This window comes from Varroa jacobsoni, unplaced genomic scaffold (assembly GCF_002532875.2).
Source record: "Varroa jacobsoni isolate VJ856 unplaced genomic scaffold, vjacob_1.0 scaffold_1094, whole genome shotgun sequence".
NCBI lineage: Eukaryota > Metazoa > Arthropoda > Arachnida > Mesostigmata > Varroidae > Varroa > Varroa jacobsoni.
The window spans coordinates 13,071-37,893 of NW_019213996.1; the positions used below are offsets into that span (position 1 = coordinate 13,071).

The 24,823-nt window shown below is 43.7% G+C and overlaps 1 protein-coding gene and 1 long non-coding RNA gene across 3 annotated transcripts in view; one reads left to right on the plus strand and one right to left on the minus strand.

Moving 5' to 3' along the window:
• LOC111266527 (zinc finger protein 395) overlaps positions 1-24,823 on the minus strand; it is a 136,969-nt gene that overhangs the window by 10,876 nt on the left and 101,270 nt on the right. The window lies entirely within an intron of this gene.
• Positions 1,759-24,700, plus strand: LOC147752667 (uncharacterized). The gene is made up of 3 exons (XR_015313498.1): positions 1,759-2,303; positions 24,394-24,495; positions 24,650-24,700. It is a non-coding gene; the product is annotated as an uncharacterized LOC147752667 (long non-coding RNA).

Genomic DNA, 24,823 nt, shown 5'->3' on the forward strand with positions numbered 1-24,823 from the left:
AAGCTTGTCGTTTGCTAAGTTCCCTCGCGCATCGTGGCGAAACTTTTGTCGGCTATGTACGGTTAGCTTACTATTAGGGTTTAGTCTATTTATCAGTAGTTAATTAGATAAAATCGAGAACGGTTAATCAGGTAAGGGGGTAACTTTGGCATTATCGCAACTTAGGCACGACAAGGACGAAAAAAAAAGTTGAGGAGTGCATCGTATCCATTTCCTCAAGAGCAGCTTGCACTTATACGTTTGTATTGTTATGGCAGTCGTTGTAATGTCCTCCCTCTGCAGTGATGGTAATTATAATCACAGTGAGATTTTTCACTGCTGGCAATAGTATTTATTATTTGCCCATCTACGTAGCTACTCGAAAACGCATGTACCTGTAGTAAACATAGTCCTTATTGGGAGTGAGACGAAGCGTCGCGTAAAATTTGCGACAACATACAGAAATCACTTAAGTTTGCTGGCAGTTACCTTAGGAACGACAGATGTACAGCGCCAACACAACTCCGTATAACAATTCGCGTCGCCCATCGAGAGTTATCTACATCGATCAGCTGTCATGACTTGTTGAGGCTGTTGTCTCGAGTTATTGTTGGTGGGACACTTAAGATGTCATTTTTTTGTCGTCGGCAAGACGAGTTGGTCAAATGTAGAAACAGAATATAACCACGGCCTTTTGATCTGTCGTTTTATTGCATCACGAAGAAAGTCCCATGTTACGTGACCATGTTTCCGCGTCTGTCCACGGAAGCTCACCTGGACGTAAATCAATAGCAGCGCCATTACTTTAGCCGAAACAACTACCCAGAAGACAAAGTAGATATTGCAGAAAATGCAATCAGATGTCCTATCTTTGGTGAGATTGCTGAACAATTTTTTGAAAAACCAGCACGCAATCCTTGTGACTGAATAAACAACGGTATTATGATTGATCAGTAGATAAGTTACTGTATATTGATCTATTATTGTATTCTAGATAATCGGTAGTCCTTATGTCGATCGTGAGAGATGGTCACGTACCTCAAAGGATGACGAGTATTTTTTACGTTTTCTCCATTTATGCAGTGGCCATGAATAGTTAATACAAATGTGTTTCATTGTTACCAAATGCACGCTATATTACATCCGTCCAGCTGCTATAGTTCGTTCTAAGTTCTATGCAACCAATATGTTCGCGTATAATTTTAGATACCCACGATACCGCGTTAAGTCATTAGCTTATCGCTTCCCTTATAACTCGAAACACGTTTATTAACCGCCAAAAAATACAATTGGAAAAACGCATTGCTAAGCATCATCATCCGATGTATGAATGAAGGATAAGAGCTACACATACGAGGCATGATCCAAATCGGATAACTTCTTTCGAAGCTCAAGTTAGGCTCATTGGTATACGTAAGCGAATAACTCGTATGATCCTTGTCTTAACACTTTTTTCTGTTTTTTACAGCAAACCCTATATATATATACTCCTGGTTATCGATTGTCGCTGCCCTACGAAATTCTTGGTTTGTGACAAAACAGATTCTTCTTCTTCTTCCGTTCTTTTTAAACAGGTTTCAACGACTGGAATAGATCCATTTCCTTTCCGCGTTTCCTCTAATAGTAGTTTACTTATTTCCCCTCACCGCTGACGAGTTCTATGGAACACGTAACGACTATCAGTGTAATCAGTAGAAGACGCTGCTGCTATCGTCGAGCGCCAGCGCGGTCCGAGACTCAAACGACTATAGCAAAACAAAGCTCACCCCCACCCCCCCCCCTACACGTAGAAAAACACTACATGCACACAAATGCTCACATAATGCACATACGTACAAAGTGCACAACTACTCAACAGCGCCAGTGTGTGCGGCGATTGTGACATCGGAACACGAGGGCCTGACCACCGTAGGGTGTCCCATTTACCCACACTTTTTATATAACCGAAGTATAACAGGGCAGTCACAAAAAGCGGCAAGAGCAAATACCTACATATGCGCGCGACTGTAAAGGAACGATGACGTAAATTATACGCTGCTGTTTCTGCTCATGTTATTGCATGGACTATTTCGCGCGTCGGTTGATTGTCGACAACGGGGGAAGCGTTTTCAGCGCGGCGGTCTACCACCCGGCCAGCATAAAGCGCTGAAAATATCAAAATAGAACTGCTGGGTCCTGTGGCCTGAGGACAACTTACTGTTGACTGTGGGCGCGACGCTCCAGTTGAAAGAAGCTGCCGAGCGAAAGAATCGACGTGAAAGACAGAAACAATGACAAACTACAGGGCAGGAAACGTGGCAACAACAACAACAACTCAGCGACAAGTGAGTGGAAATAGACAGTTCAGTAAGAATAAGCTAAGCAAAAGTGTGGCCACGGCGCGAGTACTATCTGAATTGACATTTGTCAACACCGAAAACTTACCGGACGGTAAAAGAAAAAATCGGAACAAGCTTTGATCAAACGAATGATATAGAAAGAGCACTTCATGGGGGACAAAATGGAGCCATATAAAGAAATATATAAAAATTCCCATATAAAGCCATATTATATAAAAATCCCCATATAAAAGCTTTTTTTTTTTTTCAATTCTGTCGTTCTTTTGGTATATTTTTTAGAGAATAACGGAGGAGGGCAAAAGGTTCTAAGCTGATTGGCCAAGGGAGAGAAAAGACAAGACGAAAACTTTGGGACAAGACGAAGACTGTGGGAAAGAACAGTTGGCAACAAAAATCCTGATGATCAAAAAAACTGCTACAAAACCATTTCACTTAGCTTTTAGAGAATGAACCAATTTTGTGATGTATTTTCACGAAATCCTTACATTTCTTCTCTGAGTCTCACCATGCACTTAAGCCATCATATGGTATTATCATTATTACTATTATAAGCCATTTATTTTCAGTGTCCTGTACCGTCAAATCGGTACCAAGTTTTGGTGTTACTGTTGGATCCGTACTAGGTATTTTTGTTTTTTTGTTTTTCCTATCGTACACGAACGACCCATTATATCCGCTATGACGTCAACGGATCGCGGCCACTGCTCCCCAGGCGTATCGTGCCGTTCGGCGGTAGCTTCTACTCGGAAAGTGTGCACTCCACACTCTTCGAAACTTCCTTAGCTACCAACCAGTAGTAGTATATAGAGTATGCGATCTGCCGATTTGGTTGCCGCTAACCAATTTATGCGCTATGTTATTTCTACGTATCTAGATGTGTGCTTGTTTCATACATTCTACCGAAGATAAAAGGTGCCGACCGCCACAAGGAAGCAGTTGGTCCTACAACGTCACCAGTTCTAGCGGTTCTTTCCAGAATAGCCTATTTTGGCCTAATTTTTTTTTCTTCCATGTCATAATTTTTCCTTGCCTGTAGTTGATGTATCGCCTTTACTCTACTCGCTCTATTTTGTTTCTCGTTTCTCGAACAGCCGTCTACCGAAATCACCCCGCTGTTGCTTGTGTTAGCTCATTTGTACAGTTAGGCGATCGAAAAGGATTTGACTATTTGTAGCGTACTGGTTGGCCTTCATGACTAGAAACAGTAATCGAAACCGTAACAGCGTTTTCTCAAATCGCCATCGCGTACGAACACACAATATGAAAAGCATACTAGTCGGCGTGTTTCTGTTGTCAAGCGCCCGTTTCTGCAGCCAATTACATACACCCTATCTATTACCCGAGAACAATGATGAGAAACGCTTAATATCTTTGGTGCGAAAATAGATGGCTTTTTGGCGTGTGCGACGCTTCCATGATGCCAGCTTTTGTCCCGATTATTTCAACATTTTCGGCTTTTCCTACAAAATTTTCTGGAAGCATATTATTTCTAAGCCAAGAAGAACAAACTGAGATAGGTTCTGCCGAACCTGGTGAGAACACAGCGGTAGATATGAATTATAGCGCGTTTACGTAGGAATCGTGTCTAGTGCAGAAACGTCTTTTCCTTTTGTCACCAGCTGTCCTGTACTTCAACTATGAGACAATCGGATACACCAACGCGTATTTCTACACATCGATAAATTGATATCACTATGGTAAAACAATAGTAGCGCATGCTCGCCACGTTGTCGTCTACAAACTATCATTGCAAGAGTACTTTCTTAATCAGATGTCGGTGATCGAAGGCCCATCTACCACGAGGTGGCTCTCAAAGGGAGTTTTAAATTCGACCCGAAACAGATTTTGCTATTGCCATCTTTATAATTAATGGCCTGTGATTGCAGGTGAGAAGGAAACGCTACCCAAAGTAGCTATACAAATGTAGGTGCAACAAAATGGAGGATGAACTGTGTTTGAATTAACGCTCCGTAGCGTCATAGACTTTGGCTGAATTTACGACGACTTAACACGAAAGTGCATTGTCTTTCGGTGGCAGCTGACTGATATTAGGTGATCGTCTGAATGAAGCTTAATCCACGCAAAAGTTTCGACGAATCCGATACTACTCGGGACCTCGAGGGTCGATCGAAGGCATTGTCCGGAGGGATTTCGGTTATGGACGGTATTCAGGATGCATGCGATCAAAGGAAGAAGGTTTTGACTCTTCACTGCATGAATTGCTGTGGTCACACCTGTGAAAAACCTATCAGCCATCGTCGACTAGTATACATTTCTAGCAGCAGGATTAAGGTTAGTTCGCGAGCAAAGAGAAACGCTCAGTAACGAATCTTTCAAGGGAATCTACGACGAAAACATACATAGATCAAAATTAGACTGAATCGGCGTGTGGATGTGTCTATGAGTATAATCAAATCAAACAATAATGAAGGCAACATTTAAAATAAAGCAACTACAAGATGCAAGACACTTCATAGCAAAACAAATTTGATCGCGTTCACACCGTTATAATGAATTAGTTCATGAACCCTCATAAAATTTTCTACGTAAAGACTTTGAAACTTACGTCAAACTTATCGTTTTCTTTTTCAAACACACTTCGAGGCACCGATTTGTTCAACGCTTCTGCGCTCAAAGCCTTGTTCCCCCTAGCACCAAGAGCGTTTTTGAATCCTTGTTAACCTTGCCATTTTATCTGGTACTCTTCCATGCAGCTTAACGTCAGGCTTTGCTAACGAGGTACAACGGTCGTTGTGCGTTAATCATTGCTCGTCCTCATCTAGATATAATTATAATAATCCTTCGATATGAATACCTAGTTACTATGCCCACCTCTTTGCTTACTCGACCTTTGTCTTTACTTAGAAATAGCCGCGAATATCGTTAGCGTTTTATTACTGCATTCAGCTCCCGCTTTTTCGTTGCCACCATGTAAAGTATCGTACTCGTTTGCCCTTATGTTCTGTTTTCGTTATGCTCATGCCCTCTTGCAACTCTTCCCGCCTGTATTCGCTGTACCAGCGCAGCAAGGAAGAAATGCGCCAGGTCGGATTGACTTGTTGAGATGGGCATGTTTGATGTGTACATAGACATCGTTACATATATTGACCAGCAGGTGTGTAGACGACATACATTTTGTTTATATTTCTAAGTCTGTTGGCTAGCAGCGAGGTTGCTATTGATACCATCGTTGTTACTATGACCATCAGTTTGGACGCAATGGGGTCTCTCTTCCCTTTCCTTCCATGTTTTTTGCCCTTCTATTCCTCTTCCTCTCTGAGAATTATGCCATCGAGACCTACGAACCGCAACGTTTCTTGTTCATAGAACCGCAGACAGGCAGTCCAAGGTGGACAAGGAGGGGCGAGGGGGGGGGGGAAGCGGAGCACATGCACATACAGAGATGCAGCCATCTCCATACGAGTGCTCACGTGCAGACGTACTGCTAGCCGTTGCCAAGAAGCTGTCACATAAAGAACATCGGCAACGGCAGTAGCTGCTGCGTAGCATCCGATATCGTTGCACCGATCGGATATCATCGCGCAAAGAGTAAGCGGCTACAGTGACAACAACGTCACGGCGGTACTGCAAAAACTATCGTTTACACCCTACTATTTTGCCAGTGCGGCCCTGTCGATTTGCGTATTCAATGGACTCGCTTCATTCCTGCCTACCTAGGTGACTGGCTAACCCGCTGAAATTGGTAGTTGTCCTTACTGATACGGTTTCGGACAAACCTTAATTTCAGCAGCCTTCACTCGTACTCTCCGCAATTTAATCTGCGGCTTACGAATGCTTTGTTGATTGATGTTAGAGCACGTAGATTGTTTTTATTGACTTCATAGAGTTAGTTAATGGGTGAAATTATGCCAGTCGCAATTGCAGGAGTGTTGAAGTGCATCAGGACCGATTTGAAGGAAACCCCAACTCTGTCTACTGTACTGTGGCCGATCACAACAACAGTAGTATCACTAATAATACTTTGAACGTTTTACGGCTTAGGTCCGGCGCAGCGGCGTTCCATCAGACGGCTGGCTTTCAGCACGAAGCAAAAGATCGCACTGCCGGATCAATCGTTGGTCAACAAAATACTGTTACTAATAGATGTTGTTATTCAAAGGTGAGAAAAAGCCTCACGAAGTTTTCTACCGGGGCAATTCTGTTATAGAATATGTTAAGTAGTTTTTAACCGTAAAAATAGAATGAAGTTTTACTAGTTGTTATTAACAAGTAGAAAAGGAAATTAATTTTCAGAAATGTACATTGCTTAGTTCATCAGCCGGAATAGATTTGTCATCGATGCATGTGCAAGCGTCCCCTTACCATTGTCCTAAAGGGTAAAAAGATAAAATTGAACGATTTCAACACACTTACTTGTCCTGACACGGCCACAGACACTGGATCTACGGTCATCCATCTGTCTGGCAAAAGCTACCGATGATCTGCTTTTTTTTTTATTTTTGAATATACGACCATAGTTTCTGTTTAGATCTTATTTGCAATTTTCTCTCTCATCTATGAACTCGCTAGAAATGTAATCCAGCTTTTAGCATCCCTTAGTATATTATTTTTATTGTGGTCGCAGCGAGGTCCCAGCATTGACCAGTTGCATGATTGTCCATGTTACGCGGAGGTGTTCATCTATAAATCCACTATATGGGTATTCCGCCTTGGCCCGGTTCAGCCTTGTTGATGCTCTACGCCGTAAGAGGCGCATGCCGGTAGGCATAATTATGCGGGACAAAGCAATATAGGAAAGAAGGGTTCTGCTTGCATATGATGAATGACAAACATATAAACATCATGTTACGAAATGTGTTGAACATGTTACGAAAAGTAGAAACCAATGGAGAGGACCTCCTCCCGCAAGAATCGACACCTTCTGTTGATCACTTTCTTATCTCTCACTTATTCCCTAAATTGAAGGAAAGGTCGAAGGCTACACGTCGCCGAACTCTTTCGTCGACGGTGATCATCGCAGCGGGGCCTTAAAAGCTCTTACCGATATCTCCTTAAAAATCAGTCCTTCCTTGCAACGAACCCGAATCAACGAAGGCGGCAAAGATAACAAACTTGAACTGGGCGACACAACGGTGAAGTACTAAGCAGCTCGGTTATTCCATATCGATTTCCATTTTCTGCCCGGTTTGATTATTATACGCGCGAAAATACAGCCACCCCTTCCCTCAAGGGGCCGTACAAACGTTCATTTATTTATCTTACGCTACGACCTTGCCCCGTCAGTCTCGGTGGCTATAAGTTGCACTGTCTCTGTACGGGGGGTGGATCTACGTATATGCTAAACTATATGCAATAACAATAATACAGCGTTTGATTTCTTTTATTCACACAAAGACCATATATCTCTCTATCTGCCAAATGGATCCGAACAGGCAGCCAGCTCGTTTGTTGCTACGTGTGCAGGCCGCCGTTTTCTTGCTCTGGCGAGATTTTCAGGGCCATATAGAATAATACAGAGGCCTTGATTTAAGCAAACATTCATTGGCCCGCGTTCTCTACGCACTCTGCAGTGTTAAGGTCCTCAATGACTGTGCTGTTATTATAATGGGAAGGCGCGTCTTGGTTTGGCCGTTTCTCTACGTAGGCTTCTTACCTTTGCTAAATCTCATGAATAGCAAAAAGAGGTCTTACGGAACCGCCGAGATGACCAGAAGCACGTCAAACCAGTATAAAGCAGACCGGCACACGTACTACAATCACGTACGCAAAGAGAACGGAGGCTATCTCAGTACTAGCAGGTGAAGTTACTTCCGCTTCGGGGGGGGGGGGGGGACCTCATCTGCTCTTTCCCATATGCAGTTAGAAACAAAAAAGCTGGCCAAGTGAAAGCTGTCGGGCAGGAGGCAGTTGTCAAAATCATTTAGGTTCAACGTATCTACGTACTTCGAGCCAGAGGTCGGTACGTCACGATTTTGAGGTTACCGTATCTCATACCGCTGCTGTCTATAATTATGCTAATTTTGTCAACTTTATTGTTTACCGTATGTTCGAGCACCGAAATTCCGACGTCAGAGTCCTATCATTTTCATTAAGATTACTTTTCAAATTACCACAAGACTATTTTTAACAGACATCTCTCGATACATGCAATTCCCTGAAGCCCCGTGATGTCGCGTGCTTTCTGACAGCTTCATGACATCGAAGAACGCTTCTATATCTCACCGAAGTGCCGATAACATTATGCATTTCGTTTTTAACACGTATTCCGCGCACGTGAAGCGTGCCTTCGAGCTAGTTCTGTTAGCCCAACGCCTATATATGTATCTTCTTCTAAAAGTAGTAGCGGGACAGATGAGATTTCCGGTAAATGTTCCGCGCTGCCACCGAGGCTAAGCGCTACAAATGCCAGTTATATAGAAGTGTATCACGAGTTTAACTTGACAAAATACAACGATTAAGCATCGCCCGTCCGTCTAATAGTCAGCTCATTCGAACTCCCCTTACAACTACCGATAATGCTATCATTAGCAGCTATATTCTACGTTCCCCATTACGATACTAGCCTTTCATCTGTACAATTTCTATATATACATTTCGTTTCATTATTGCGCACAACTGGTTTTGTGTTTAGTGGCATGTTCCGATGTTATTGCACCACACCTTGGCAGTTGGCGTCATTACGGCACTTGGGGTCGCTATGTATTTGCTCTGGCTGAATGCCCAGCGTCTGTTCCACTGTCCTATTTTTCGCAGAATCTGGCGGCGGGTTCGAAGGGAAGACAATAGTCGTTCATCCTTTGGAGAACGGCACAGAGAACATAGGGGGCACATGATGTTCGAGTGCTGATGTCAGGGCATCATCGATAAGATAATGGTAGCGAAAACGAAATGCTGCTAATGAAAACAGAAAATATTTCTGATGTTAGTAGGGTGTGCGTGTGCGTTTTTCCTTAATGCCTGTGCATACAGGCTGCAGGCAACAGAGGAAACGATGGAAACGTTCTGGCGTAATGAGGACGGTATCATCGAAGCTGTCGTTCGTGGAGTGGTTAATTTAACGATGTTTATATATGTTACCGTGCTTGATATAAGTGATGACATGGCACCGCCGAATATGGGTCGCTCTTTACTATGAGGGTAATCATACAGAAAAACGGAAGTATATAATATGTTGATCAAAATCTATACCAAGAAATCGTCGTCAAGTCTAGCATTGCTAATAGAGGTCTTGCGCGTTTATTTAGTGTGAGTAAAAAAAGCAATGCTTGATGCGGTATCTATCTCTCATAAAGTTTTATTTTGTCTAGTCACATACGATCAAACATGATCATTAGCGTTCAAAAGAAAGAAATTATGCCACAGTTAAGCATTTTCTTTGTGTCCGACTCGTTGCCAAATCAACGTTTCTTCATCCAGTAACTTAGATCTTTTGCCATGTAGAGCTAAATCTCGTTCCACCGTTTAAAGCAACTTCATCTCATATGATCATCGCTTAGCTTTTCAAACGATAAATTACCCAATTATGACCGACATGGTGTGAAGTCTTCTCAAAATAGGGATGATAAAAACCTGCATTGTGTTGAGAAGAAGGGTATACAGATCATGTCCAGACCTTTAATTTCAACAGCTGTACCCGTATGATTATGCTCGTGTGCTCGGACGGTCTGCTGCTCGAGATTTGTGTAAGTTTTTGCATTTAAGTTATTCGTTGGCGGCGTTTGCGCGGCAGCAGCGTCGCTCGTTCAAGGCTCAGTAAGGTAGATAGACCGGGCACCGGCCAGATTGGGTGAGTATCGCCAGGTAGCTTCAGTCGCACACGTCCCCGCACAGCAAAGGCGCCAGTATTTGGCAAAAACGCATCGTTAATAATCACCACGACGACCAGAGTCGGCTTGGCAGCCGGCATCCAACAATGAAGTGATATAACGTAAGTTATATCTACGCCCCGAATATATAGCCTAGTCAACTTTTTCTGTTCGTGAGAAACGGGGACTGGGGGACTCGGACGATGGTTGAGAGACATCCTCCTGTCAAAGTAATTGCCATTCGACGACTTAAGGCCTATTAGCTCTCTCGACAAAGAGGAGCTGAACGACCGAACGGCTGCACGACCTGTAGCCTAGCATGAATATGCGAGTGCGTGCAAAATATTTAATACAACGATAGCGATGCGACACAGGCAGGTAGCTAGCATAGACAAGACCGGCTAACAGTGACCACTTGATGTCCCGCTGCGGATCGGCAGGCAGGCAAAAAATAAGGAGATGAAAGGCGAAGTGGCTTAGGGAGATCTCTTGGAAACTCGAATCGAGCAAACCGAAATGGAGAACGACCGAATGGTCGTTTTTTGTTCAGTCAACGATTTCAGTCAAAAATGGGTCAACAGGGTTGTTAAGTCTGCTGCCGACGTCTTAGTGAGCGATACCGATTCCACCATTTAGAACATGACTTCAACAGGGCAGCATGAAGATGCGATAGACGCTAACAACACAAATAGGTTATACAAAAGTACCTACACACAAGTTTCGATAGTGTGTACTGACCCGGTATAAAGGAGATGCACGTTAAATACTACGCTAGACTTCTTTTTCTAGAATGGTCATGAGTACGTCTGTCGCATTTGGCAGGACATCAAAACGTTCACATTAATGGTATTACGGCCGCCCGTTTATGCAAGTAGACCAGGGTATATGGTACAATTATTTAATATTGTTTTATATAATACTCTGCGAGAAGAACAAGGCCGACTGCCGATATAGTAGCAATCCGCAGATCTATAGCGAGAGCTTGATTCATCGCTGATCGTTTTAAACGGCGCGCGTCAGTTAGATCCGTTTGGTGGGATTTGTTTGTATTGATGATACCAGCAATGACTAATATATCCATCGATAACAGCGGTGGTAGAGATGTCATTTTGCGTCGCAGTGTACGTAAAATCCGGTTTATAAAAAAATGCTGTAACTTTATTAATTACTCTCGTTTGAAGAATCTAACATCGATGCGTAATGAAGCTTATTCCACACCCATGGGACCATCTACCTCATCTGCAAAAGCGAGCGAGCACATATCTGGTAGAAAATGGATATCAATTAACGTTAAATAGGACTTGTGGCAAAGTAGCCCCATTTCAAAGCAGGGATTTGCGTATATCCCGATGATCCACATAGGCATTATTCCGCACGCAGCAGTTTATGAATGATACAACCACTGAAAGCGGCGACTAAAACAACCTTTGATAATTGTCGTAACTAAAAGAGACAACATTGTCCACGCAGTTTTGACACATAAGAAAAACATGAGTAACTTGCAGCTGGTAACAAACACCAACTTATCAGAACGACAAATATTATAATCGTGTATGTATCCCGGACTACCACTAGCAGATGATTTCCACTTCGGTTCTTTATTGACGTCTCCCATATGTGTATTTTCACAACTCGGCCATCTACCAATTGTCTACTCTATGGGATTGATGAAATTTATTTAAAAATATCGTTTGCCATCTTTGGCCAGAACTTGTCCCGTATTAAACACCAGAAACAGATAGTTAAACAGCTATAGCGGAGTTCGTATAAACATAATAACAGCGTTACTTTTCTTAAACGACGAAAAGTATCGGCACAACATGCCATATCAGCGTACGTGCAGAGATTCATTGAACGACTATGTTTAGGTACAATGTAACCACGTGCTCAATAACCGTCGGCAAACAAAAACCACTATTGTGCGTGCGTATCATTAGGTTTCCTTCGATACATTCAGCACGGGTCGCAAAGCTAAACCCTTTCGTAGCAGTCTTTTTGTCATCGTATTAGTTCTCATACTATGAATAAAAAGCCCCAGGGCCCACCATGCGGGACATCGTCAAATCTACACTCTAATCGTATTCGTCATAAATTTACCCTATTCTTTCTCGCTGTTTGTCATTTCTATTAATTTCACGTTCTTGAATCAACTGTTAGCAAGTCGTCATAGGATTACAGCGTGCCAGCGATGAACCGCCTATTGATGCGGTCACATAACGCAAAACCACGGTGAGGACCAGCCTGATGGAGAGGTAGTTGAAGTCAATGGAACAGTAGTGGGAGCAGCAGATAGTCGTGTAGTATCGCATCACAAAATGTGGCAAATTTTGAATGCGAGGACCTAGGTACATGGCTTTCGGCTACCTGTGCCTCACTGATCAAACCAAGCAGCTCTATATAAATATTGATAATGTACCTCCCGCTGGACGATGATTACTCAATTGTCTATAACATTTATACTGTATCGTCCTCACCGCCTCATCGTGATATACACATTATTCGTATCGTAATTGTAAAAACACAACGTTGTTCAAGTAGTTCCACTGGGTTGTGCTTGTCGCAATTGTTGTATATTTGTAAATTTCAAGCAAAATCCAAAGCCGTTGAATGAATGAATGAATGGAAATTTCATTTCACGATAATAACCGATGGGCTTTGTAGAAAAGGCCATTGATACCGGTCGTACAAGCAGTAAACTGAATAATGCAATTGATGCGGTATCAAGTGATGTTAAAGGGTAAGTAGCTCACCGTTCAAGTGTTTAGGTCTTAGAAAATACCGCTCGGATACACTTCTTCGCTTCGGAGGTTTTTACCTAATAGTTTTTTCGTGGGCTCAGTCTAGCACTAATAAAAAAAAAAAAAGAAAAAAAAAACCGATTACATCTTTATTTTTCGGTTAACAATAATTATTACAAGAGTAATGAAACGTTTGCGTCCTCTTTTCATAATAACATTTCTTTACTCTGATATTGTATGGCCTATTCGAATCTCGATCCCGATCATCGAGTCAACTGCCGATCAAACAGTGTGTGAACATGTACCTTCACTCAACAACAGCTGAATCGTATGCTACTGGTAGACAGGACAGGCGCAGCTCAAAAGAATGCAGGCACCCATTCATTCATTTCCGCGACGGACAAAGATTTGCTGGTTTATTTAATTGTAGGTGCCTCGGGCCCAGCCGACATTGACAACACTCGAACAGTGTTATATATTCATCTTCTGCATCCATAGGACAGACGTCGATTTGTAACCAGTTACGTTGATGCGGCCCTGTTGGAGGCGCTGCTTGCGTGTATGCGCACGGTCTAATGGACGGAATAGGCACTTGATCCGGTATAACTGTTTCGTACGTCGACTATGCCAGTTGACGCTTGGCGCGCTGCTGCCTTCGCCGTTATCGTCGCTAGTTTATTCCTAGCTGATTCCCGGTTATATTCAAGCTTAACCGTTTTTGCAGTAACAGCGACATCCGCACGGGACGGCTGGTCCTTATAAGCATCGAACGGCTTCAGCGACCAGCGGAAGGCCTAAGAACAGCTCAGTATTGCCTTGGCCGTAGCGACTCTTTTCTTGTGTTCACCCCTGTGGCAAATGAGCTTGTGACATGACAAGCTGGTATACTGAGTATGTCCCTCGTGCTACAGTAGCATCAATGCATTTAAGTTGGCTTCCGACGATAGTTGTAATCCCGTTTTACAGACAAACCTTTGTCCTTCTCTCCAGTCACCCCTGCTATGTAAGTGAAGCTTGCGGCGGCTCTGGACAACGAGGTCGCGTTGCTGCAGAACGCAGTTGCCGCGCTCTAACACAAATTCAAGCGATCTTAAGGATGGAACCAAACGACGACTCCAGCAGACAACTAACGACTGGCGGAAACAACAATTAATCAGAGAATAGACCTCGAAATCAAAAGAAATTATAGGTAGAAATCAAGGGCCGTTCATTCAAGTATCTTGTTGGCGCTTTTGCGTACTAATGTTTTTTCTACAGATGTTATAGATACTAAAAGAACGTTGTATTGGACCTCTGACGGATAAGGTAACGAATGTTAGCAGCACACCTATTGATTATCGCCGCCAGCTAGGTGGCGCTGCCGGTAACTGATGTTGCGCATGACAGAACAAGACGATGTGTGTAAAGGGGTGCCGGGGGTGAGGGGAAGGATGGTAAGAGATTGAGAATGGATGAAAATCCCTGTTGCTGTGAACGAACCGCACAGACTGTTATTGTTTCAGCTTCATAAAGGCTATCACTAGCACGCTTCTGAGCAGAAGTGATATACGTTTTCGCTTTTGGCAATGCCGTTGGCGCGACTCGTGCTGCTGTTGTCGTGGGTGCATTTGAGTTGGATATGTGCGAGTATAAGCAAACATAGTCTACAATACAACTGAGGGAAATCTCATCGTTCGCTGGAGTTACACATGAGCCGGACGTATGAATGCGACTACGGCAGAAAAAAGGAACCCTGTCAGAAATCATAAAATTCAGTATACGTATGCATACAGACAAACAAATAGACAATGGGCAAACAAAGTACAATAAGTAGACATAAAAGGAAGGGTTACGAGATCAGGCAAGATAGCACTAACAACGGCATTAAAATGATTACTACATCAGGACAGTTAGATCAACCGCATCATAATGCATAACAACCCTGGAAACGACAAGCGCTACGCCAAAGAGTTAGTCACTAACTCTTTGGAGGTGCAGTTGGGGTGCGTTTCCCCTTGACGCAACGCCGGCAGCAGTACGGCTTAAGGCGAAATCAAAGCCAGGTAATGATACAACAGATGAACAAGATCAAGGTAGGCAATACAAACGGAACTGCCTACAGGCCACTGAGCCGCAGAAACCAACTGCGAACGGTCTAAGCAGAAACCTTGTTATGGCGCTAGATTATGAGTTAAAGAGTCAGCAATAGCTGAGGACCGTAGCTTATCGGTTTATATGATTTTCATCGACAACGTTGAGACGTTGAAAAACAGATAGTAGGTCACATTTAGAAAGAGTTACTTTCTCACCGGTACCGGTTATTTCGTTATTGTACTATATAAAAATAATTAGGATATGGAGGCCGTATGAATGTAGCATGTAGCTGTCTCAGCGTGATCTGTTATGTCTATCGCCGCAACTATTAGTTCAGCTAGCGCTATAAGCAAGATCCGTCGCTCATTTAGGCTTGTTTGCACCCTGTAAGTTTAAGTGTGGTTCAGAGGCAATCCTGCAGCTGATAATCTTTAGGACAAGGTCGGGATCGCGTGAAGGCCATCTTACTATTACCTGGCGATTGACAATTGGCTATTGGCGGCATTCATGGTTGTTAACCTCATAATTACATATCACTCGAGCTCGCGCACACGATCATTCGGTCATAGACAAACATTTCCAGAAGGTACGTTCTCCAGAGCTCTTAGACCACACATACAGCCAATTGCAGCCCGCATGGGGTCGTAAAATAACCAAGCGTCACTTGATGATCAAAACAGCTTAACCGCCGACCCATCTGACCCCCCGAACAGCAGCAGCGGCGCCATCGTAATCTATCCACATAACTATCTGTCCTCGGTCAATTGTTTACATACGTGTGCGTGCATGTCTCTATTTCTGTGAACCTTTTCCTGTCTCACCCCTTTGATTCAATCTGTCAGTGGGTAGAGATCAAGGGCTCGCTTCGCATTCAAAGCTCATGTTGCAAGAGAGGCGATATTCACTCCACCTACGTTTTTGTGGCGTTCGATCGACTTCTTGGTCTTTGTTGTTTCCGCTTTTTCAGCTGAGACTGGCGGCCGCCGGGTTGTCGCCGCAGAAAAAACCCCGCTGTCATAGCTACAGACGTCACTACCCGCAACAGTAGCGCTGGGTAAAAACAATGTAACCCCACAGACAGCAGCCGGCGCGGACACCGCCGTCGTCGTCACCGGTGCAATCGTGGCTTTGATCAGAAGTAGAGTAATAGGCCAAGCCATCCCTCCGACGGCTGCCTTTCCTTTCTCTTGGTTCATGAATGAGAAATGGGACAGCAGAGGACGAACCTAGGTTGGCATGCGAAAACGGTCAGACCACTAGTACTAAAAGTAACTTTTGTTGCTATTATTGGTATAATGACTAAAAATAAGAAATCTCAGTGGGTGGGCACATGAACATCTCCGTTTCTCTGATATAGTCATGTAAAACAGGTTTACTGTACATTTTTGAACCCTTCGTTAACCAGTTGGCGTTGCTACTGCATCAAATTCCTAATCTGTATTAGCAGCAGCATCCTGCGCCCAGGGCCCCTAGTAATAATTACCCGACAAATTGCACTATCCTTCCGCTGATATATGTGGCCCCATGAGGCGACGAAATGTTCTTTGGCTGGCTCTGCTGCCATTGTCGTTGGCGACGTGAACGCGAACCTCATTTGCAGCTCAAACGAGCATAGTACCCACGTTCATGGAACGACATACAGGCCATAATGTGGGTTGACACTGGCAGAGTTGGTAAGTCGGCCGCCTCGCGGCTGGCGTACCGTCACCTAATTAGTCCCCCGTCCCGTCCCCCCTAAATCGCTCTCACATCTCAGCTGCTAGCGGCAGGTAAGGGAAAGTATATGAAGGAATACGCCCTAGCGGCAACAACGACAGCAGTAGCAGTATTGGAACCGTAACGCTGATAACAGCAGTAAGAGCCTCCGTCCGAGTAACGGAACTGCATGACCTTGCTTACCTTCTCTTCAGCAACGTCAGACAACGTCAAGGACGCTACCCACTTCATTATAGATTAAAAGAACGTACCAGGATGTATTAGTCATTAGTCTGTCACTAAGCAACTCATGCAACTACCGTAATTGCCACGTCGTGTTGTTTTAGCGGGAGAATTACCATCTGTCAAGGACGTCTTAGTAACGAATTTTAGTGGTAATTTATCGTGATCACAGCCGGTAGCAATAGCATTCAGCTCCCGACACAACCGTAAAGTATAGCATAATATGGTCGAAATACAATTGATTTCTTTAAATATTAGGTAATGTCTATGCTGGAACCAAAAAAAAAGAAGCTAAATAGATGCAAACGTCGCAGGCCAGTTCGAAAGGGGTCCGACAACGCGAACATTATGGTTGCTATGCAACAAAGGTAACAGCAATCGTGATATTAGCAGCGACGCAGCCGGTGCTGGTAAGCGTAGCGATTTTAGGCTAAATTAACGGAAAACAGAGTGGTTACGAACCGGGCCTGTTGTCTCCACGTTTTCTTGCTAGCCAGCCTGTATAGCGTAATAAGCAATTTGTTTTGCAGTACACCAATCCCTGCCCCCCTTTGCCCCCTAACGCCCGGAGGCGGTCGCGAAGCGAGCGGATTATCGTTTTATTCTACTTATCACCGCAGAAATTTTGCGATAATCTACAAAGACGATATCTGATTACGAGTCTAGATCAGCTTAATCACTCAATACTTTGCACTAGATGTTGCAATCACTGGAATATCACAAGAAGTCAGTTCCTAGAAGAGTGACTACTCATCGTTAACCTAAAAACTGTAAAAAAATTGTAGGACACTGTTGTTCCCACAGTTAATTAAACCCAAAAAAGCTGTGTGATCGTCAACAATGTTAATGACGCATGCCAGTAATTACCTTACCAAAGAGCTTCAAGGCCGTTCCACTTCAACCGGAGTTTGTCAGTTAGGCCGCCGCTACGTCCGCTGCAGACCAATGATGGCTCGTTCGGCCTTACCACAATGACAACGATATTAACGTGAGACTTGCGTTACCAATATGCCATTGATGCAAGGTCGTCACAATTAGTTGCAGCTATTGCCGGATAGTTACAAAGATCATCGATAGACGTAATAATAATAGCAGCATCAGCATCAGCATTAGCATTCGGCTGCGGTACGGCGATCATCTGCGGTTTGCGATCGCGGCCATCGTCGCCAATGGCGACCACCTAGATCACTGTCATTCCTGGCAGTGCTATGACATCATACAACTGCTGTAGTAGAAAGTCAATCTATTTCCGCCGCAGGAAGACCACCCGTTAGCTACTTGCGGCTGTCGCTACTACTGACAATGATTTCCGTCGATCTTCCCCTCAAGGGTCTGCAGGACACGCACTCACGCCCGCCAGCCGTAGTAGTTACAATGGCGAGCAACACAAACAATGTGACGCATAGTCAGAACAACAATAACAGCTGTAAAAACTTCAGTTATCAACAGCATGTAGCAGCGTTTGGTCAGGTTAACAATTACGACTCTATCTTCAACAACCTGGGGTCACCATGAAAATCGCCACGGTTCGAATCATGTTCGTTTGGCATCGGATTGGGCGACCGCCGGGTTTTGTTGCCATGTCCGTTTCAGCGTCCTTTTAGACGCCGAGCGTCAACTGCCTCCGGCTGTCTCGAACAGCAGCCCCATATTCAGGTCACGTGATGATTGACAGCTGGGCAGAGCGTCAATGTTTAACTTTAGCAGAGTGCCCAATGTTAAATAACATCGTTACTACTGCTGCTGCTGCTGCAGGCTTTCGCCGTTATCGTTCAAATATGGCAGCGACTATTGCAGCAAGTAATTGCCAGTCTCTTCGTCCATTTCTCCTTGACTGGCTTCTTTTTTATAATCAGAAAATTGTTAACAATGACGTCAACGTTGACTACGACGCTGCTGTTGTAGCCATCATTGTCACCATTGTATCGCGCGATCAATGTCGTCCACGAGAAAATAGAACAGAAAAAGCTGTCGGATATCTTTGCAACAAATATTAAATTCGTATTTCTCCGTATCTATTCCTCGTGTACGAGCAGGACAGTTAGGCGAACTCGTGAGTCTTTGGGCAAGCTGAGATCGTCAGCGTTGTCAGACGTCGTCTTGCGTAACCGTTTCTTCCGCTTGTGCTTCTGTCGTAACTGCTGCTGTTGTGATGTGATGCCCAGCTGATTCGCGATGGCGTTGTGTGGTCGAATGTTCGGCATAGCCGCCTCTCGTGATATCCATTGGCCGCTATCGTCGAACAGATAGATGACCGGACGGCTGGCCTTACCGAGACGACGCCGTGACAACAGCGCTCACGCCATTAGCGACATCGGCGGCGACGTTTCAAATAAACCGCCACTTTAAAAGGCCGCCGCCACTGTCGCTGTTGTTCTAGCCACGACGATGCAGAAAATTCGTTGTGGCTTCGATGGCCCGTTAACGTATACTGATCTCTGCTGCTGTTCACCATATACAGATCATCCTATGACGAATACTCGAGACTCCCATCAAGCCAGCTTCTCCTCCGTTTCGTCTGAAAGCAACCCCTGATACACCAGCGATGCGTCGTCTAGCACGAACAGCGCTGCGAAAACGTCCATCGGGAGCTGAAGTAACACAGTGCGCGGCCGACAAGTTTACTAATCAAAGAGTTGTTTCCATAGCTATAGAGCTAGGAGAATGATCTGTTTTTGCTTAGTTACATTGTTTATTGCACTCACAAAATCAAACGCGAAGGACCACAACCAGCTTAGCATTAACTTGCTAGACATTGGCTGATGAAAACCAGCACAAAATATCATGGCGTACTGTTACTCGAAGCTTGTAGATTCGTACCTATTTGCGGTACATATATATTATATATGTACGCACTACGAAGGTAGATTAATAGATATTCGAGAAGTATTATGTTTACCGGCCTCGTCTTCAATAATAAAGTATCACATTAAACGCAGTTCTGTATCACTGTCAGCCAAAACTACTCAGTCTGTATGAATGTATACACAAACTCGATCGAGAATCTGCGCGCTCTAGTTCTGAAGCCATGTAATGTAGATGAGATAAAGCCAATAGCACAGAGCTGCGACAAATCGTAGACAAAATTAAGACGACATGAAGAATCTTCGTACATTCGGAAGAGTCCATGTCGTCGTCGGAGTGATTAGAGTTTTCATAAAGGCTATGGGTGTATGACAATCAATGATCATCTGGCATCACTACATCGAAGGTAAGCGTTCCGACACAATGAGCTAAACTGGTACAAGCGGAAACTAAACACACGAAAGAAAGCTCGAGACACGACCGAACACCTACTCTGTTCAGGCATCGTTTCGTAGACTGTGCGTATGTTTATACTCATGATACGAACAAGAAAGTAGCATTTAATTATATTTCCTTGTGGTCTCCAGCGCTTCCTATCTGCTTTGCTACGTTGTTAAAAATCGCAGATTACGTTGCTAAAACCTGGCAAATGGTCTTAAATATATAGGAAACAATATTATAAGAATTTATCGTAGACAATCAATCCTTCTTTCCGCCAAAACCTCGAATCTCGATGAACGTCGACTGGATGTTAACCAAAGGCCATATCTTCTCAGATTCCGCATGTGAATGTATGACAACCCGCATATACACAAGCAGGAATCTATTTATTTCTAAATATATGATGACTCAGAAAGATTCATAGCTGAACGAATATATCCGTCAGACGTATCACTCAGATAAATACGATCTAAAGTAGAAATGCTATCAGCACAAACTTCGACTTGAAGTAGCTAGCCAACCGACTGAAGTCGTCGATTGATTGAACGACATGTACAGCACGGCTCAGCGAATACAAAAGCTCGCATTTAGGCCGACTAGGCGTCCTAGAGTCTAGATAGGTTGTAAGCATCTAAAGGAAGACGATGTCTCACGCTCCTCCCGAGGCACCAGTACAAACGAATATACCTTTCCCTTTTTACTTTGCTTATTTCCTCCGCTGACTCAACTAGACCTGGTCCTGCCCTGCTGAAGCAGTACCGATTACTTACTGCCTGTTTCCCTATACTATTATGAAGCCTGGCTCTTTTGAAATATCTCAGCCAATCAGACCTACCTTCGACTTCCTCCATGACATCTCACATGTCTTCCATTTCTTTACCTCACAAAATGAAAAAGAGGGCTTCTTTGGTCTCTTGTGCCTTAGGGATTGCTTCGAGCAGAGTGCCTTTCTTGGTCTTCCCACGCCCTCCAGCAACCTCATGGCCTCTATGAATCCGATGTGCCCTTTTGATCGCTTATGTACTGACAGCGTTCCCGTTCAAGCCTGCTTATGCCTTCCTCTTTCTGGCGCTACTTCGAGTTCATTTGACAGTAATTCGCGTGTTATACATTTTCACTTTTGTTTATTCCACCCACTTCGATGTTGCTAACTCCTGTTCGCTTTGTGCTGCCGTAGGTTCGCTTCCCCACTAGTAAGTAACATAACAAACAGATGATTAAGGCGTATATGTACAATCATAAAGACTGGAGGCTTAAGCGGCTTTGCCTGTTCATCAAGCAGCACATCGACATAGGCACACTAACCCAACAGACGCAACCCCATCTAAAGCATCGGAGACACAAGGGCGCAAACTCACACGCGCTGAACACCCGCATGGTTCAAGGATGAAGGTACTGACTACTGTTCGATAGCAGTAATAATCGTTTATCCACGGCTTTGCATTGCTTAAAGCTACGTAGGCCCGGAAATCGTAGCAGGAAGCAGCGCCACAGTTTTCTGAGGTACCAGCTCGGATAGAGGGTGTCACATCGAGGTAATTTCGATCAGTAACTCAGGCCGAAAGCTAGACCGGTATTTCGATTGAAAAGAACCCACGTACCACACCAGCTCAATAGATTGTAGCTAGTGCGGTTCTAAGTACAACGAGCAAGAATAGCTGAGGAAACCCTGCAGCTGAAGGCTTTCATCGAGCAACCGAGGTCATCTAAGCACCGCAAATCCGTATACTGTATCGAAGTCTTCGAGAAACTCACAAAACGAACTCAGACGAAAAAGCCAAAACAGATGGTTAAGCCAAAGTAAACGAATACGATGAGAGAATTGGAGGAGACAAAGCTTAGAGAAAAGGCACCTTTTGCTAAAACGAATATAATCTAATGATATTGGTAATAAACTAGCCAAAGGGTAGTTTGGCTAGGTCGCTGACATTCACGGGCGTTCTCAGAGAAAAACCGAGTCGAAACAAACAAAGTCCCTACTAATCACTGGGCTGCTTTTTGAGCATCGTTGCCACTAGAAACAGTAAATCGATTGAATAACCACGGTTAAGCGCCAGCAGGTCGCCACTGACAAACAAGGATACCGGTTCCGCCCCTCCATCGGTGCCAGGACCGATAAACAGCGCTCTATGTTTCACGCCACACATACAGAATAGCATAGATTGTACGTGGAAGCAGTGACTACGTAGGAACAAATAGTGGGGAGTGAAATGTTCTTGTTATACTATTGCTCCGTTTAGGTACATTCGACTACTACGTACCGCTGCTGGTATAGCTGGAATGTAGCTAGCTGACGTCTAACAGTGCCCGGGTTGCAGTTCCCATTCATCATCGGAAGCAGTAGCAGTCAGCTGTTAAAACCAAATGTGTCCAAATGAACCCAGAAGGCACACAAACGAGATGAAGCAACCCTCAACTTCTGGAGGCTACAATATGGCTGTCCACTTCCCATGTAAAATTACTTTCCTCTAAATCTGTTCGTTGTAATTATGGGGTGTTACCGTTAGACCCTTGGCTTTGACCTTAGGCGAACCCAAGCCTCAAGCTACTTGCATCTACTTTGTCGACCTTTTATGAACGCAGACACTGTTTAAAAGTGAAAGACATAATTATAAACATATCAAGACAACGTGAACTGTCATAAACTTATTGCCATGAATGGAATTTTACATCAAGCTCGTACCGGTGTATCTATAAAGCATGTACAAACAATTTCTGCCCTATGATACGATATTGTATTTCATTTCGCTGCTGGAATATGAGCATCTTCATCTTGATTTTATGATAACTACGAGTAGTAAGTTCACTAGCTAAACAACATAACTTCTTCCAGTGATCTTGTTAAAGGTTCACACTTAATTAATCGGTATAAAATTAATGGATAAACCGAAACTTACAGAGAGACAACCATCATCGTCACCGTATTGATACTGCCTATTAAGCTTGAATAATCTCTGTTTTTCAACTATCTAGTAACGTACAGGTACCACTCCCTAAACTAAATCAGTTAAATATCGTCTGATTGCACAACGGAAAAGCAATCTATAGCGAAAATCATTGGGCCAATAGTGACACTCGGGTTACGGAATAGAAAAAGCCATGAGCGGTTATCGAGCGACTATTTGGCTGGCCCACCATTGAGCTAGCTTGATTTTAGCGAACCGACAACCGTTGATTTTCGTATAATGTAATTTTCTCCTCTAATATATTGCAAGCAGACGACGAAGAGCATAGAGGTGGGTAGATAGACACATGGACGAGACGCCGTTCCCTCGTTTAAGCTAGGATAGGGTTTCTGACATCCAGTTTGTGACTGTACGTATTTGCGTCTCAATCTTTGGCCACTGTTACTTCGATACGCGCTTATGACGCGCCAAATTTGATGGAGCGCAGCGTGTATCGAACGTACATTGCCACGCGTTTCACTAGCGACTATCAATGCTGGGGCTCCACATTAAGTAAAATCAATACTGTTATACTTGCTGCTGTTCTGTTGTGAGTCCCTCTTGCCATTTTATATATATAATTTATTCGTAACTCTAATCTATTAGGTGAAACGATCTTTTAAAATAGAAACTTTCCAGCCCGCCGTACGCTCCCGAGATATCCAAACGTAGAGGGATTCCGTAATCATACTCGTAGTATTTCGTAGCATATGATAGTAGGCGCTCAAGTGGAGATAGGGCTTGTAATGAATCAATAGAAGTACACGACATAAAGGACAGGAAAATTGTCATCTATCATTTACAAAGCCTGTGCCGCTGCATTTGCAAGCTGGACATATTCGGATCAGATCTTAAAATAGACGCTATATTCTACGTTTGGTTCTGCATAATCGTACGAATGATATTATCTAGAGGAAAGTACGCCTATGATTTCTAATATCGGTTTGCAGTCAGCGGAAAATTTCTGCGTGCGTCACTCGATCTAAGTGTGCCAGTCTGCAAAGGATTTGTCCTTTTAATCGGCCGAAACACGACCTCTATATTGCTTCGAGATATTGGATTTCGCTTAGAAATTATATTGTTTTCGATATAGGTGACACAATACACTGTTATCAATCCGGGTCCATCTTGAAATTTAGATCCCGTCATAATGTAACAAGCAAAACGTGTTTTCTATGAATGCGATATATCGAACTGATGATGGCAGAAATGCAATGCTATAGATGTTATAGGATATCCAGAAGCCAATCACGATATACGGATAGCTACATGTAAAATAATCATTAACCCTGTTAATAATACTTGTGTGTTGCCAGTCCTCGCAGATAAATTGATTCTGATTGTGTCTTGATGCCATTTTTTTTTTCAGGCATCAATGAACAAAAAAGTCATACCATACTCGATCGTCTTTGCAATTGTGTTCCGATCGAGTCTAGCGTTTCGTACTCTCTCTGAAGACTCAACACTTAAGGTAGGAACAAGATAGGAATGGAGATACCGTCGGCGTGCCGTTTTCGATATTTACATCACCAATAAACATGCATACTTATGTATGTACACGAATGTTCACTGAGTTCTATAGCTAAAATGAATTACTACTAGTGACCGCTGCTGTCCGTGTCAAGATTCGTAGGTTCTCCGGCTACAAATTTGCATCTACCATGGGGGCAAAGTAAAGCCAGAGGTAGATTGGAATCAAGATAGACGCTAACAGTAACAGAATCACCGTGACAGTGTGACGGACGGAACCGAAGAGGCAGAACATCGAAAAACAGGATCGTGTAGCACATAAACATGTA